Source organism: Macaca mulatta, chromosome 8 (assembly GCF_049350105.2).
Source record: "Macaca mulatta isolate MMU2019108-1 chromosome 8, T2T-MMU8v2.0, whole genome shotgun sequence".
NCBI classification, from domain to species: domain Eukaryota; kingdom Metazoa; phylum Chordata; class Mammalia; order Primates; family Cercopithecidae; genus Macaca; species Macaca mulatta.
The window spans coordinates 63024336-63039925 of record NC_133413.1 but is presented as its reverse complement, the minus strand read 5'-3'; positions in this window follow the sequence as shown (position 1 = coordinate 63039925).

Genomic DNA, 15590 nt, shown 5'->3' with positions numbered 1-15590 from the left:
ATAAATACAGTTATCACTCTATTTTGATGTAACCAGGGCACTCAGGTGCCATTAGAGAGCACACTGCATTTTGCATGAACTGTTCATCATGTGCCTAATCTCCACCTTGGCTTGTGACATCATTAAAACATTATATATATATATATATATATATGTTTTTTTTTTTTTTACATGGATGAGTTAAGGGAAGTGCTTTTAAAATGCTTTTTAAAAATCATTCTCAATAAACCAAGACATTTAAAAAATACTTCAGTCAACTTCAGAGAGGTCCAGTATATCAAATACAAAACTGACAATTAATGTCCATTGTTCAAATACTCCTGAAATGATCAGAGGCTCCTATGAGGGAGAAATTTGAAGTGGCTACATTTGGCATCAGGTGTTTGAGTAAACGGTGTTATTTGTCTTGGGATGTAATTGGGGTCAGCTACGCAATAAAGAGGTTTAAACTTTATGCCTGAGCTATTATTACTGGACCAGCCCCCGCCACCTTCATTAAACTCTGGCTCCATTATCATCACTAACAATTGTTCTCTCGTTGGGAGTTATCAATAAGATTATAACTGTTGTCCGAATCTGTTAGCCAAAAATTACTGACTCGGTATTTGAAGTTCAATAGCTGTAGGGTTTGTGTCATGCGGCAGGACTCTTCTTGATACAATGCATGTGTCCTATTCGTGAAAGGGAGTTAAAGTATTACATAAGTGTACGTATGTTAAATTATGTACATACACACATTTTTATGGGTTTGTAAGAAATTGCCATATTTGGAGGTACAAATCACTTTATCAATGGAAATAATGTGAATTGCTACCATCTTCTTTTAAAAATGTGCAATGTTAAGGAAAGAACTAGGTAATTTAAAGCCTAGAAGCCATAAATAACTTTATTACATTAAAATGTATTCCTTTTCTTTCCACGAATATAAGACATATACAAATTATATAAACTGGGGACTAATGATTGGATATTTAAAACTGAAAAATTATAAAATCTGAGTGTACTCTTGAAGAAAACAATGTGTAATTTTATCTTTTTTCAGTTACTCTTTTTTCTGGACATTTCATAATTTTTAGTACTCTAACATAATATTGAAATCCTGAGTGTACTTATTACATATCAGTTTAGTGTATGAAATACAATTGAAATGATATAGTCTCTTATTGTATGAGCCATTTAAAAAATTTGCTTAAAATCTTATGGTTCATGAATTCCTGTTATGGAAAACTCTCTTTCTGGCTAAGATTATTTTAATGGCTCTCACTTTAAACTACATCTACACCATCTGTTCTTCCTTTTGTTCTAAATACTAAAAGAAATTAATTTAAATGCATCATAAAAGAGCCATTTTATGTTTTTTAAATTCCTGTGTCTTGACTCTCAATCTAAATGTACGTTGGCGATCTCCAAAAACATCTGGAGTAAAACAGCTGTCCTTTGACATCTGACTTGGAATATTTCCCAGGGAAGACAAGAAACCATTCTAAAATGGATGTAATTACAGACTCAAATGTACGTCCCTTCTTCCCTTGCCCTGGCTAAAGTGTACCATTGCTACTCAGCTAATAAAGGACCGGCAGTTCTAACACAGTGCTGCTGTGGTTTTATGAGTAAACTGAGTTTTTATACTCAGGTAAAGTTTTCTTCCCCTCAGTATTTTATAAAATACTAGCACTTAAACATTTTATTGATTGGTTGCATTTTCTCTTTAGCCAAACCTTAGGAAACACCATTTCTCGAGTGCAGGGAATAGTGCTGACAGAGGCTGGTTACGGTCACGATCACAGCAGTGTTTCAAATGCCTGAGAAGTAACAAGGGAAGGGACCCAGGAACCCGTGCAACTTCACATCTTAGTACTTGGCAGTGTCAGGAAGCAGTCAGCAGTGGCTCATTGTGAAAACTGAAAGATGTTTCCAAGGAGAGGACAGCTAGAACTCAGCTTGTGCCATAATTCCTGCCAAGTATACTTTCTGTTTTTTTTTTTTTCTTTCCATGCATGTAATCACAAACTAAGGCTGCAAATGACATAAAATATGATGTCATTATCCTTGCACAAATGACACTGTGGCAAATTTGGCTTTCTCATGACAGCTTTTGGGAGGATTAGCAGCCTGTTCTTGATGCGGTGGTGATCCCGACAATTGCAGCATCGGTGTTGGGAAGCATCAAGTGCAAGGGTGTTCTCTGTCCCAGTGAGGACACCTCACACCACTCACCACACCAGGAGCTGCTCCCGTGGAGGACTTACTGTATGGCACTAACAGTGCCTGCACTCTCTTTACTTCAAAAGCTCCAGTTATAGGAGGGCATTTCTTTGGGGCTGGCTTCTGGGCATCAGGACTTTGCTTCAGTTGTTTCCTATGGAATCCCAAAGATCTCAGTGACATTCATGGAAGTGAATCGCTGTGGCTGTGGGTGTACTTTTGCCACCACCTATTCTTATAAGTTTGCATTTCTCTCCGTGATCTCCCTGGAAATACAGTGGCCTAAGAAAAAGTGAGTGCTGCTAACAGCAGACAGCTGAATGTCAGTCATGATGATAAGAGTTTGAAAGAGAAAGGATGGGGCAAGGGAATGATTTTCATTGCAGGTCATTGAATCATTGGAAAAAAAAGAATTGATTGGTACGACATACAACAGAAAGAAAGAACTTTAGTTTTTAGAAGAGATATAGTAAATCTCTAACCAATATTTAAAAATGAACAACGGAAACTGATGTTTCATTCAATAAGTAGAACAAATACCAGGGTTAAAGAAAACATATTTCAGTAAATACAGAAGGGGCAGTGAAGAACAGAATGATCTGGAGAAAGAGGACAGAATTGGTCTAGAACAGTAGAAGGATACACAAAAAGTGGTGAGAAAGGGACAGGAGTCATTGGTGAGGAACGAGCTAGGGAGGCCATTCTAAGCTAGTGTTGGATGATATTATTATTATTATTATTATAATAACCGGTTGTTCACCAGGGTGTGGACTTCTAACTGCATCACTTCTTAACTATACTTTTTGCCTTTTGTAGGTAAAGATCTCTTACAGATGCCAAGCTGCTTCAAAACCTAAACTTTTTTTCAGATAGGCATTAAAAATTCAAATGTCCAGTCCGTATTGGTCCCTTTGGCTTCCATAGAGTTTGTTCTGCTCTTGGATCCTCAATAAAGAGATTTACATAGTATTCCTGTTTTTTTTTTCCCAACTGTGCTCTACAATTTCCAAAAGAATTGTCTATGAGATTCCTTAGAAAAAATTGCCTATAGAAAAGAGTGGTAAGGCTGTGTGCAGTGGCTCATACCTGTAATCCTAGCACTTTGGGAGGTTGAGGCAGGCAGATCATGAGGTCAGGAGTTTAAGACCAGCCTGACCAACATGATGAAACCCTGTCTGTACTAAAAAAATACAGAAATTAACTGGGTGTGATGGCGCGTGCCTGTAATCCCAGCTATTCAGGAGGCTGAGGTAGGAGAATCTCTTGAACCCGGGAGGCAGAGGTTGCAGTGACCTGAGATGACACCACCACACTCCACCCTGGGCGACAGAGACTCCATTCAAAAAAAAAAAGAAAAAGAAAAAGAAAAAGAAACTAGTGGTATGTTGAATTACATTGACACTGCTAAATCACAGAAGATCATGAAGCTAGAAACAAGCTATCTTCCAAATTTTATTTCTCTGGCCCCAATCTTAGGGAAGAATGCTGCTGCTTCTCCTAAAACTTTGTAGTCTTCTCTTTCCAATTCCTGGGTTTCTAGCACAATTTTCATGGCTACCTTGTTGGATAACAAGAATGTGAAACTAGTAACCAAAGATCTGGGCTTGGGACCTCATGCTTCTTTTGTGTCTATGAGAAGTTACTTCAAATAGCTCTGCCTTAATTTTCTTCCTATAAAATGAGAATAATAAAAACAATTTCAAATGTCTTCAGAATCCAGGTAGGAAATGTAAATGTAAATTAGTAAAAAACAAAACAAAACAAGCCCATCTGCTTGAAACATAATCACATTTTAGTTTCACTGAACTGTGGTTTAAACACAAGTACATGTACTATACATACACCAAAAAAAAAAAAAAGCATGTTTGTTGTTCTTTAATTAAGAAGTAGAAATCTAACATTTTACTGTTATACCAAGGTCTAAAAGTCAAGTCTTCCATTTTGTGTTGTGATGTAAGTATGGAATTCAACTCTGACTTCTTTACCTGGGAGAGAGATTTAGATGAATTCATTTTTATGTTAGAAAAGCAGCTGTTCACAGAGGCAGACACTTAAGCACATAGATACAATCTTTGTGTACCGATTTTTATTGTCTTGAAATAGTTGAAAAATTCTGGTATTTCAATGTTGTCATGTTTGAATTTTAGTGTTTCACTAAAGTTTGACAATGTCCATTTCTACCTTTGATTCACAGTTTCAATATTATTTCAGACAGAAAAAATTAGCCTATTGTTTTCAATAATTCTAGTTTTGAACTTGTTAAAATCACAGTGATATGAATATGGGAAACAATATGTAGCAGCTTTATTTCTTGTTGTTTCAGTCTTAAAACTGGAAAGTTTTCAGTTCTGCCTGGTAATAGCTTTTTGGCAAACTGTGTCTCCCTCTAGTGATACAAATCATTATTCTCTTAAAACTATGGTAAAGGTTGGATCCTCTAAAGAAATATGTACTCCAATCCAGACAAGAGCATATTATTTAAAAAATAAAGTTAATACATTGATACCTGGAGTTTACTTGACTACTCTTAGCAAGGGATTTGGAAACTTATTTTTTCTTATGGTTTTCAGGTAGGTGTTTATTCTATATGATTATGTTCACTTTAGACAAGTTTTTATAAAGCACAGCTCTCCTATTCTACCATTTTATTAAATAAATGGACAGGCAATTTACATATTAATGGCTATAGTGAAAATTGGGAAATCCTGCAGCTTCCTAGACTTAAAGGATAGAAAGCAAAGCTCAGTTTACTTCTGGATCATTATGGTGTGTTGTAATTACAGAGGTAAATCCCATTCATTCCTTCAGACATTCCACATCCCTTAAATCTCTCCTGAGTATCCACTCACGACAAACTAGATGCTGAGGAGATTTAGGTGAATAAGCCACCGTAATTGTTTGCAATGTATAGTCACAACAAAATTGTCTCAAGAAGCATTTCAAATATTTTCATATATGTTTCAGAATTCAATTATTTTTGTCTAGAATGTTTATTTTGGGGACCTGGGACATCTTCCCTAGCTCAGGTTAGGCAACCTCCAAAGTAAAGCACATCTGCACAGGCACAGAGGAGAACTTCTAGGGCTGGAGAGATCTACCTAAATAAACCAGGAGCAGAGGTGCAGGCTCAATGTGCTTCTAAATCAAACAGGTTGCAGACAACCTGGGTCTGCTGCCTTCAGAATGAAAGAAGACTTTTTTGTTTGTTTGTTTTTGAGATAGAGTCTTGCTCTGTTGCCCAGACTGGAGTGTAGTGATACAATCTCGACTCACTGTAACCTCCACCTCCTGGGCTTAAGAGACCCTCCCACCTCAGTCTCCTGAGTAGCTAGGACCACGGGCATGCACCACCACAACTGCCTAATTTTTGTATCTTTTGTAAAGGCAGGGTTTCACTATGTTGCCTAGGCTGGTCTTGAACTCCTGGCCTCAAGTCATTCATCTGCTTTAGCCTTCCAAAGTGCTGGGATTACAGGTGCGAGCCACCACTCCCAGCCAAGAAGGTGGTTTTGATAGTAAAAATAACAGTGCCCCAAGTCTTGATGACTGGCTTTCATGGCTTGGTGGGGCTGTGGGGTGAGAGTGGTTAGGAGCGAGGAGCGGAAGACCTCAATATCCAAGTCCAGGAAGATGCCCCATACAGCTCAGCTCTACCTAGATAAATCTCGAAAAGCAGAAGCCACATCTATCGGGGGAAATTCAGCCCCTGATATTTCAACGTAGGTTCTTTTCTATTTCCCTAAGTGTCGGCTGGTCTGAGAAATAAAGGGAAAGAGTACAAAAGAGAGATATTTTAAAGCTGGGTGTCCAGGGGAGACATAACATGTTGGCAGGTTCCGTGGTGCCCCTTGAGCCATAAAACCAACAAAAAATCAGCAATTATCAAAGGGGAGGGAGTGTAAGAACAGGGTGTGGGTCACAGAGATCACATGCTTCAAGGGCAACAAAAGATCATGAGGCAGAAGGTCAGGGCGAGATCACAAGGTCAGGGTGAAATTAGAATCACTAATGAACTTCCATGTCCAGTTGCGCACGTGTTGTCATTGATAAACATCTTAACAGGGTTCAAGAGCAGAGAACCAGTCTGATTAGAATTCGCCAGGCTGGAATTTCCTAATCCTAGCAAGCCTGGGGGCGCTGCAGGAGACGAGGACGTGTTTCATCCCTATTTACATCTGCATAAGGCAGACATTCCTAGGGTGGCCATTTTAGAGCCCCCCCGGGAATGCATTCTTTTCCCAGGGCTGTTAATTGTTAATATTCCTTACTGGGGAAAGAATTCTGCGATATTTCTCTTACCCGTTTTCGGTAATAAGAGAAATATGGTTCTGTTCTGCCCAGCTTCCAGGCAGTCAGACCTAATGGTTATCTCCCTTGTTCTTTGAACATCGCTGTTATCCTGTTCTTTTTTCAAGGTGCCCAGATTTCATATTGTTCAAACACACGTGCTTTACAAACAATTTGTGCAGTTAATGCAATCATCACGGGGTCCTGAGGCAACAGCTTACGAAGATGACAGGATTAAGAGATTAAAGACAAGCACAGGAAATTATAAGAGTATTGATTGGGGAAGTGATAAATGTCCATGAAATCTTCACAATTTATGTTCAGAGGTGGCTTCAGAGGTGGTTAATAAATTTTAAGTATTAATTTGGGGAACTAATAAATGTCTTCACGATTTGTGTTCCTCTGTCATGGCTTCAGCGGGTCCCTCCATTTGGGGTCCCTGACTTCCCGCAACACACATCAGCACCCTCAGAGGACTCACTTGCAGTGGGTCCTACATGTAAACAGCCTCAGAGGGCTGAAGAACACTGAGCAGAACTAGAGATTGGGAGTTGGGTGGGATCTGGGTTCAGGGGGAAACGAAGAGCAGCCCACTGCATAGTACACCCTCTGGGACTCTCAGCTGCTCCGACCCTCTCCATCCTTTTAGAGGCTTACTGCAGAGTAGTTACTTTTGGAAAGAATTAGAAGTATCCAAGAAACATCACTTTTATTATCTTCAGAGGCTGTATTAGGGTTCTCTAGAGAAACAGAAGCAATAGGCTGTATCTCTGTATCTCTGTCTGTATCATCTGTCATTCATCTCTCTAGATTTATTTTAAGAATTGGCTCTTGGGATTGTGATGGTTGGCAAGGCTGATATCTGTAGGGCAGGTTGGCAGACTGGAGACCCAGGAAAGAGTTGATATTGTGCAGAATTCCCTCTGTGTATTTCTGTCTGTGTCCAAATTTTCTTATCTTGTAAGGACACCAGTCACATTAGATTAGGGCTCACCCCAATAACCTCAGTTTTTCTTAATCACTCCCATAAAGACCCCATCTCCAAATATGGTCATGCTCTGAGATGCTAGGGGTAGGACTTCAACTTATGAGATTTTGGGGGACACGATTCAGCCCAGGCACATTTTGTGTTTAAGAGATGATGTACAAGTAAACCGACTCCTCATATCAGTTTTAGGATGACTTAAGGCCTATATCTGTACTGTACCTAACACTGTATGGTTTTAGCTACTTTAATAATCAATTAGTAGACAGCTGCTTTCCTTGTGGCCAAATTTGCAGATATGGAAACTGAAGCACCCAGAGATGAAGTCTTTGCCCAGCGGTATGAAATCAAGAGGTGGTAGCCCTGGGGGCTGAGCCTTGGCAGCTCAGCCCCAGGGAGACACTTTCTTTTTATATTTTTCATTTTTTATTTTGGAGGTGGAGTCTCGCTCTGTTGTCCAGGCTGGAGTGCAGTGGCACGATCTCAGCTCACTGCAGCCTCTGCCTCCTGGGTTCAAGCGATTCACCTGCCTCTGCCTCCCAAGTAGCTGGGATTATAGGCACCGGCCACCATGCCTGGCTAATTTTTGTATTTTTAGTAGAGATGGGTTTTCTGCCATGTTGGCCAGGCTGGTATCAAATTCCTGACCTCAGGGTGATCCCTCGGCCTCAGCCTCCCAAAGTGCTGGTATTACAGATGTGAGCTACCGCGCCCGGCCAAGGCACTTTCATCAGTAGACCATGCTTTGAATTGTTGAACTCTGCACTAAAGTGACGCTCCTCAACTTATGGTGGGACTCCTAGGGGCCTAGTTAAAATGCAGAGTCCTGGGTTCGGCACCAGACTTACTGAATCAAGATCTACTATGAGCGGCCAGTGATGGAGAGTTATCTGTATCTTTAACAGAAATCCTCTAGGAACATGTACACCCATGGAAACTGGAGGATTACTATAATTTATCTTGTAAGTTTTTTCTAACTTGGCTTCTTGCAGCTCCTGATTCCAGTGTTTAATGGCCTTCATTATCGTGTGTGTGTGTGTGTGTGTGGGGAGCTTTTTGTTTTGTGGTTTATTCATTTATTTAACCAATATTCACCAAGTAATATTGCTAGGTTCCAGGGGTTTTCAAGGATACATCAGATGTAAAACTTCTCTTCAAAGACCATGTGACGTTATACTGATATTATTAGGTTTTAAAATGTTCTTTCAAATGAGGAATATCTGAACCTTATTCAATTTTGCAGGCTCTATTTTTATAAATGTGAAAGCTTCTTTTATTTTCTATTCAGGAATGGCCCTATAAATCACGTATTTTAGTTAACTCTCTTAATTTTCTGGTAGAAAGGTGAATAACATGCATTATTATCTATACATAATCAGGACTATGTTTTTGAGAGAAGAATGGCAAAAAAAATGTATGCCAGCTGCTGCTATTATTCAAGGCTTTGTATTGCTCTTGGGTTTTTATGAATGTATTGAAGTGTGCAGGTGCATGAATGCTTATAATTCAGATAAAAATGTTAAACCTATCATTAAAACAGTTCTTTTAAAAAACACATAATTCTTTTTATGATAAGCCAAAATAATTTTACTAGTTCCTAATGTCCTTCCTCCAAAAATTTGGTGGGAGAAATGTGGTTGCTTTCTGCCCTTCAACACTGATTCCTTTGCACTGGATGTAGTCCCAGGATACAAGCAGGTGACTGAATGCCAGGTCCATGCAGGGATCAGTGCAGGCTGGTCATTGCCGATGCCATTTCCAAGAGTCCCGGGACTCAGCTCACCTGTGGTTCCGGAGTGTGTCCCGGGACACAGCAGCTCTAATGAAGACTCACTCTCCTGTTTCCTTTTTCCCTCTTTCCCCAACTTCCCTCTTTCCCTTGGCAGTTGTGATGAAGGTAAACACGTGAGTAGGCACAAGCCAAACATCAGCTCCTATAGCAGAAGCGGGCAAGGCTTACAAATTGACTGCTCTTAATGCATACATTCTTTTCTCTGTACAGAATTTAAAGTGTTGATGGGAGTGGGCATGGGAAAGTGGAAGTGAGTAGGTTTTCTTCCTTTCCTAAGATCAGAAACTTTCAAGGGAGTTGGGTGAGTCCTGCTCCAGGAAGAGAGTGGCGTTTTTAAAGGATGCAGTACAGTTGTGGGCACGGGGCACGGAGCCAGTGAATACTTTTTGTATTGAATCCAGGTTAATTGCTAGGGTTTTGGTTTGTGGATATTTTTAAATTTCTACTTTAAATGAGAGTGGGTCTCTTAAGGTCATACATATCAGCCAACTCACTACAATCACCTAGCTAGTTGGTGGCAAAGGCCCTGGAACTCTCCCTCTGAGCAGAGAGTGAGGCTCCTCCCACCAGACCCCAAGGCAGGTACTGGACTTCCACTGCCTAGTTTTAAAGGCAAAATAAATGATTTGGGCATAGAACATTTAAGTAAAATAAAGGAAGAACAGAAGTATAAAATCTTTTCTATTAAGGCTATTTTATTAGTTCAGTCTATGGGCTGACTGTAACTCAAAATGTAACATATTTGCTTTATATATGTTTGTCATATTTTTAAGATCTTGAATGAAAACATTAATTCATTACCCAAGATGACTGAATAAGTCCTAAAAAAGTCTTTATTTACAAGAAAGCTTACAAAAAATAAAAAACCCAACAGCTTTGGAAAATTTTAATGCTTTTTTTTAAATGAAATGATATAATAGACTGATTGGAGGATGGTTTTTTGGGGAGCAACCTGTAGGAATTCACTTTTCTATGAAAGAATGCCGCGAAGCATGTGGTAGAAGGACAATCCAGGTTTGTTACACAGATTTAAGGGTTTGTGCTCTTGTGTTACTTATGAATCACATCTATTTTTAATTTTTCCTGGAAATATTCCATGAGGCCCATTTTTCTATCCTTGAAGGAAACGTTGATAAGAACATGGAAATAAATCCAGAGACCAGGCAACCCAGGACCACAGAGACCTGGAGGCAAGCAAGCTGACCTGCAGCAGAGCTGGCGGCTCCGGGCTCTGGCTGCAGGGGCTTCATTCTTTGCTGCCTTGTCCACTCCTGTGGGCATTGTCCCTCACCCCCTGGACTTCAGCTGCTTTCCCGAACTCCCCCTTCCCCTTCTCCTCCTCCTCCTCCTTCTTCTTCTTCTTCTTCTTCTTCTTCTTCTTCTTCTTCTTCTTCTTCTTCTTCTTTTTCTTCTTCTTCTTCTTCTTCTTCTTCTTCTTCTTCTTCTTCTTCTTCTTCTTCTTCTTCTTCTTCTTCTTCTTCTTCTTCTTCTTTCTTCCTCTTCCTCTTCCTCTTCCTCTTCCTCTTCTCCTCAGAGTCTCACTCTGTTGCCCAGGCTGGAGTTCAGTGGCGTGATCTCAGCTCACTGCAAGCTCTGCCTCGCTGGTTCAAGTGAGTCTCCTGCCTCAGCCTCCCAAGTAACTGAGAATACAGGCATGTGCTACCACACCCGGCTAATTTTTGTAGTTTTACTAGAGATGGGGTTTCACCATGTTGGCCAGGCTGGTCTCAAACTCCTAGACTCAACTGATCCACCCACCTTGGCCTCCCAAAGAGTTGGGACTATAGGTGTGAGCCACTGTCACACCTATAGGACACCTAAAGGAGTCCGGGCAGAGCTCCTTTTCTTGAGTGGGCCCTTTCCACATGCCATTCCTTTGGTCCGGAAATAATTCCATTCCTTATCTAGTTCTTACTGCTTTCCCCAGCTCAGATTAAACATCATTTCTCCAGGGAAGCCCTTCCGAGTTCCACGGAAAGGAAGAACCCCTTGCTATTTTCCCCACTAGGCTGTAGGCATCTCCTTTCCAAAAATGCATCCCAATGCTTTATTTGTTCTGTATCTGTCTTGGCCGCTGGACCACAAGCTCCCAGAGTAGAACTGGTCTTCATGCAACTTTGAACAAGCCACTTGCTGACCTTGGGTCTCAGTTTCCCCAAGTGAGAACAATCATATTTTGCACTTAGTGTTGTCATGGGGATAAAATTCATTTGCGTAAAGTGGTGAGAGCGGGGCCTGTTATGCAGCAAATGATGTCTATGTGCTTGTTAGTGTTATTACTACTAAAGCTAAGGTGTGCAGGGACTCAGAGCTTACTGCACTCAACTTCTTTCTCACCCCTCAGTGGCCCTAAATTGCATCCAAAGAACCCTCGAGCTATAGAACACAGCTTTCAGACCTCTGCTCTGTAAAGCCAAGAAATGTGCTTATAATCTGGATCTTCCTAGAACACAGCTTTCAGACCTCTGCTCTGTAAAGCCAAGGAATGTGCTTATAATCTGGATCTTCCTAGAACACAGCTTTCAGACCTCTGCTCTGTAAAGCCAAGGAATGTGCTTATAATCTGGATCTTCCTAGAACAGCCCAGAATCACTGATCAATTTTAGGCCTAGCATTAAAAACAAGGATAAATTTGAACTAATGGATCACCTAGGGCTGTTCACAAATATCGTTGAGTCAGAGGCAGTCTGGCTACTAAGAGTTTTGTGGGGCGGCCATCAATAATTAAGCCAACATTTGTGTAGCATCTACTATGGTTCAGGCAATGCCCTGGTAAAACACTGGGAAAAAAGACAAGTCGCATAAATAGTAAATGCACAGCTGGGTTTGAAGCTAATAATCAGGTGTCAGAGTCATACTCTTCTTTCTTTCTTTTTTGTTTTGGAAACGGGGGCGGGGGTCGGAAAGACTCGCTCTGTCTCCTAGGCTGGAGTGCAGAGGTGCAATCATGGCTCACTGCAGCCTCAAGCTCCTGGGCTTTAGCAATCCTCCCACTTCAGCCTCCTGAATAGTGATGATTACAGGTGCACGCCACTATGCCCAGTTAAGTTTTTAAATTTGTTACATTTTAAAGGTTTTCTTTAGAGACAGGAGTCTTGCTATGTTCCCTGGGCTGGTCTCCACCTCCTGGGCTGAAGCAATCCTCCTGCATCAGCCTCCCGGGTAGCTTAGATGACAGGCTGGAGTCATGATCTTAATAGCTGCAGTCTAATGCCTCTCTCTCATTATGGCGATTTGGTTTTTGTATGTTTTGGGTTCAGCATTTCAGGAAAGGCTCTGCTGCCATAAAAACTTAAAACTGTTTCGCTAGAGCATGCCTGGATACCAAGGTCTTTTCAGACTTTCAGTGGACGTGTTTTTTTATTTTCCCAGTGCTGGTATTGAGGCATGGGTTTGCCTACAATATTCGTGCTGGGCTGCGTGGATGTACAGAGCAACATGAATGTGGGGCAGGTCTGGTTGGATTAAGAAGGGAGAGGTGGGAGCTGAGCCTCCAGGAGCACCCATGTGTTGGCCCTGGGCCCCATCTTCACGGAGGGCAGCCCCTCAGTCCTCCCGCGCAGCCCACCGTGAGTGTGTGCTCCCCATCTCACAACACCAGAGGAAAAGGAAGCCTGGATCTGGGAGAGGGCCCTAACAACCGCAAGCTGCAAGGTAGCCTGAGAAATGGCTCTGGAGGGCGGCCACAGAGCATGTTTCTGCAGCTGCCTTGTGCTAATAATTTAATCCTCGTCTAAACCTCCTCCTCCTCCTCGTCAGCTTGTCTTCTTCCAAAGAGTCAAAAGCGCAGATTACCGTCACGGGCCACCACGCCGCTCTCTGATGCAGTCTCACCTACGTATAGAGGATAAGTGCGTAAATGTGCAAGGCTCCTCTCCCTCCAGCTTTGGGAACACCCAGCTCCGAGCCTGGCCGACCCGCTTTCCTCTCGCCTCATTGCCTACCTGGCACGTGTGCTGCACGGAGAGTCTCCAAACTCCAGGCTGCGCTAATATTTCCTAAGTTGACTGCTTTTGCTGAGACTCCATTAGGAAAGGGCTGCTTTTATGTTTTCTGGATGGGTAAAGGGGATTCCTTTCCCTAAGCCGAGTTCCGGGCTCACCTGAAAGTGGGAAGTAAAGAGGCTTCTTAAATTAATGGCATCAAATTGAACATGTACAACAATCATAAAGCGACAAGCCTTTTATAACATTGGAGAGCAGTATCAACTCTTTTTTTTTTTTTTTTAATCCGATGCTGCTCTTTAAAAATGTTTGTTGTGTGCACGGAACAACTGGTTGCATACTGAGCGGCAGCCCGTGGGCTTATTGTTGTAAATAGACAGGTCTGGGGTGGCTGCTCTCGGCCTCGGTTCCTCGGCCCTGGCGGCCTATAGGGGGCGCGGCGGAGGCAGCAGAGCCAGAGAACCGAGCGCAGGGGCGGCGCCATCTGGGTTCGCGAGGACGCGCCTGCAGAGGCGCGCCTGGCTCTACGCTCCACTCCAATACCATCTTCTTCCCTTTTGCAGCTTCCCACTTTCCATCTGTGCCCACCCACGGGTTTCTCAAAGAATTAAAAAAAAATTTGGCATGGTTCACGGGAAAAGAATCAGGAATATGTGGGCTCCCTCTTCGTAGGTTCACAGTGCTGGAGACACGTAGCCGCTGCGGCCCGGCCAGCTTCTCACACCCATTCTGTAGCTCTGATCCGGCGTGACCTGCCGAGGCTGTGCATTTTGCCGCGCGGTGGAGATGGGAGTGCTAGTTGTACTTTATAAGTTGCCAGCAAAACGTTTTCTTTTTCTTTTCATCTTTGCCAGTGCTGCCTGCAGACTCCAAAAGGCATCTTCAGAAAGCTGATAATTAAAGCTATGGAATCCGAGCATGAGTAATCATTACCTATTTTGCTTGGGCGCAGTTCTTCAGAGAAAATGATGTCCTCTCCAATAATTATTAGGTTATCGTCTTGTCATATTGACTTCTCCAGGAGCCACAATTTGAGGATAAATGTTAGGTCAACCTTTGGTATTCATTCTCTGATTCCGATAAATCTAGTATTCCAGGGGAAAAAAGCCCAAAACAAAATAAACAACAAACCCCAAATCCTAGGCAGCAGTCATTTCTGAATAGAAGACAACTATATGACTGTTTTAATGATATTGAAAAAAATGAGTACTTAATAAAATGGCCGTTTTAGCGAGTGATAAACACTTTGAAGCAGCCAGAAATTCAGTATCTCACAGCACATTTTGTGGAACGCTGTCTAGATTTTGCCATCTTCCTGGAATGTTCCGCCATTGCTCATAGTAATAGCTTCTTATTGACTGATGAGTATTTGTGTATAGATGGATTACCGCAAATTCAACTTCTCCAAAGACTATTGCCCTAAACAATAGGTACCTGTAGATAAAATGCTTTGTTGACGTGCTTTGGGAAGTTCAGAGATAATTGATGGACAAATAAGTAGGATTTGTATTTGGGCAGACCAAAGGATATCTATTTTGGCTTTTTTTCTCAATGAGGAGAGAGATGGGGAAGTAGAAAGAATGAGCTGAGTCAAGAGGCTGTCCTCAGGAGGAAGGCCCGTGATTGTGTCTCCCAAGGCAGTGCCCCTGGCATGGCCCCAGTGGAAATTCCTGGCTTGCTTTGTCAACTTTCCTGAGTCCTGGGCCTCAATATCAGCTCTTAGGAGAAAAGACTACATTGCAGCCCCAGGAGGGGGGTGCTGTGAATGGGGGTCCTTGATGAATGGATGAAAGGTTTTTCAGTAACAAAGGGCATCAGTAGTTTGTGTTTCATCGGCTGAACCAAATCACATGCCCCAAAGGTCTGTGTTTTACTGTCAGTGTCTTTGACACCACCCACTCTTTCTCCACACATACCCATTCTCATCTTGAGGAAGGGACTCTGCTTGGCTATTCTGGAATTTTCTTAACCAGCAATTGTTTTTGTTCTTGATTCATATTTTATCAGGTAAGAACCCCATCTTTTCAAATGTGCCCCCAGGTTACCTCATCTTCACTTAGCAAGTGAAAAAAATATTCAAAATTATACGTAAGAAAAATTTTCCCATCTGAAAATTTGAAGCACTAGAAGTTGAATTTTGCAAGTTTGTTTTGGGTAATCAGCAAGCATATTTCCCTTGGTTGGTTCAGCAACAACATTTCTGTCCCGTCATCTAGTTAGGGATGAATGGCATATTGTGGTTTCCAAAACTGAGACTACATATGCTGCACCCAAACTTGCTCAGTTTGGGAAGCTCACAAGTAGGCTTGCCTTTAATTTTTTTCATTCCCCTGAGTTTCTCTTTTGGCCAAAGAGAAATCGCTTCTGTGCCATTCAA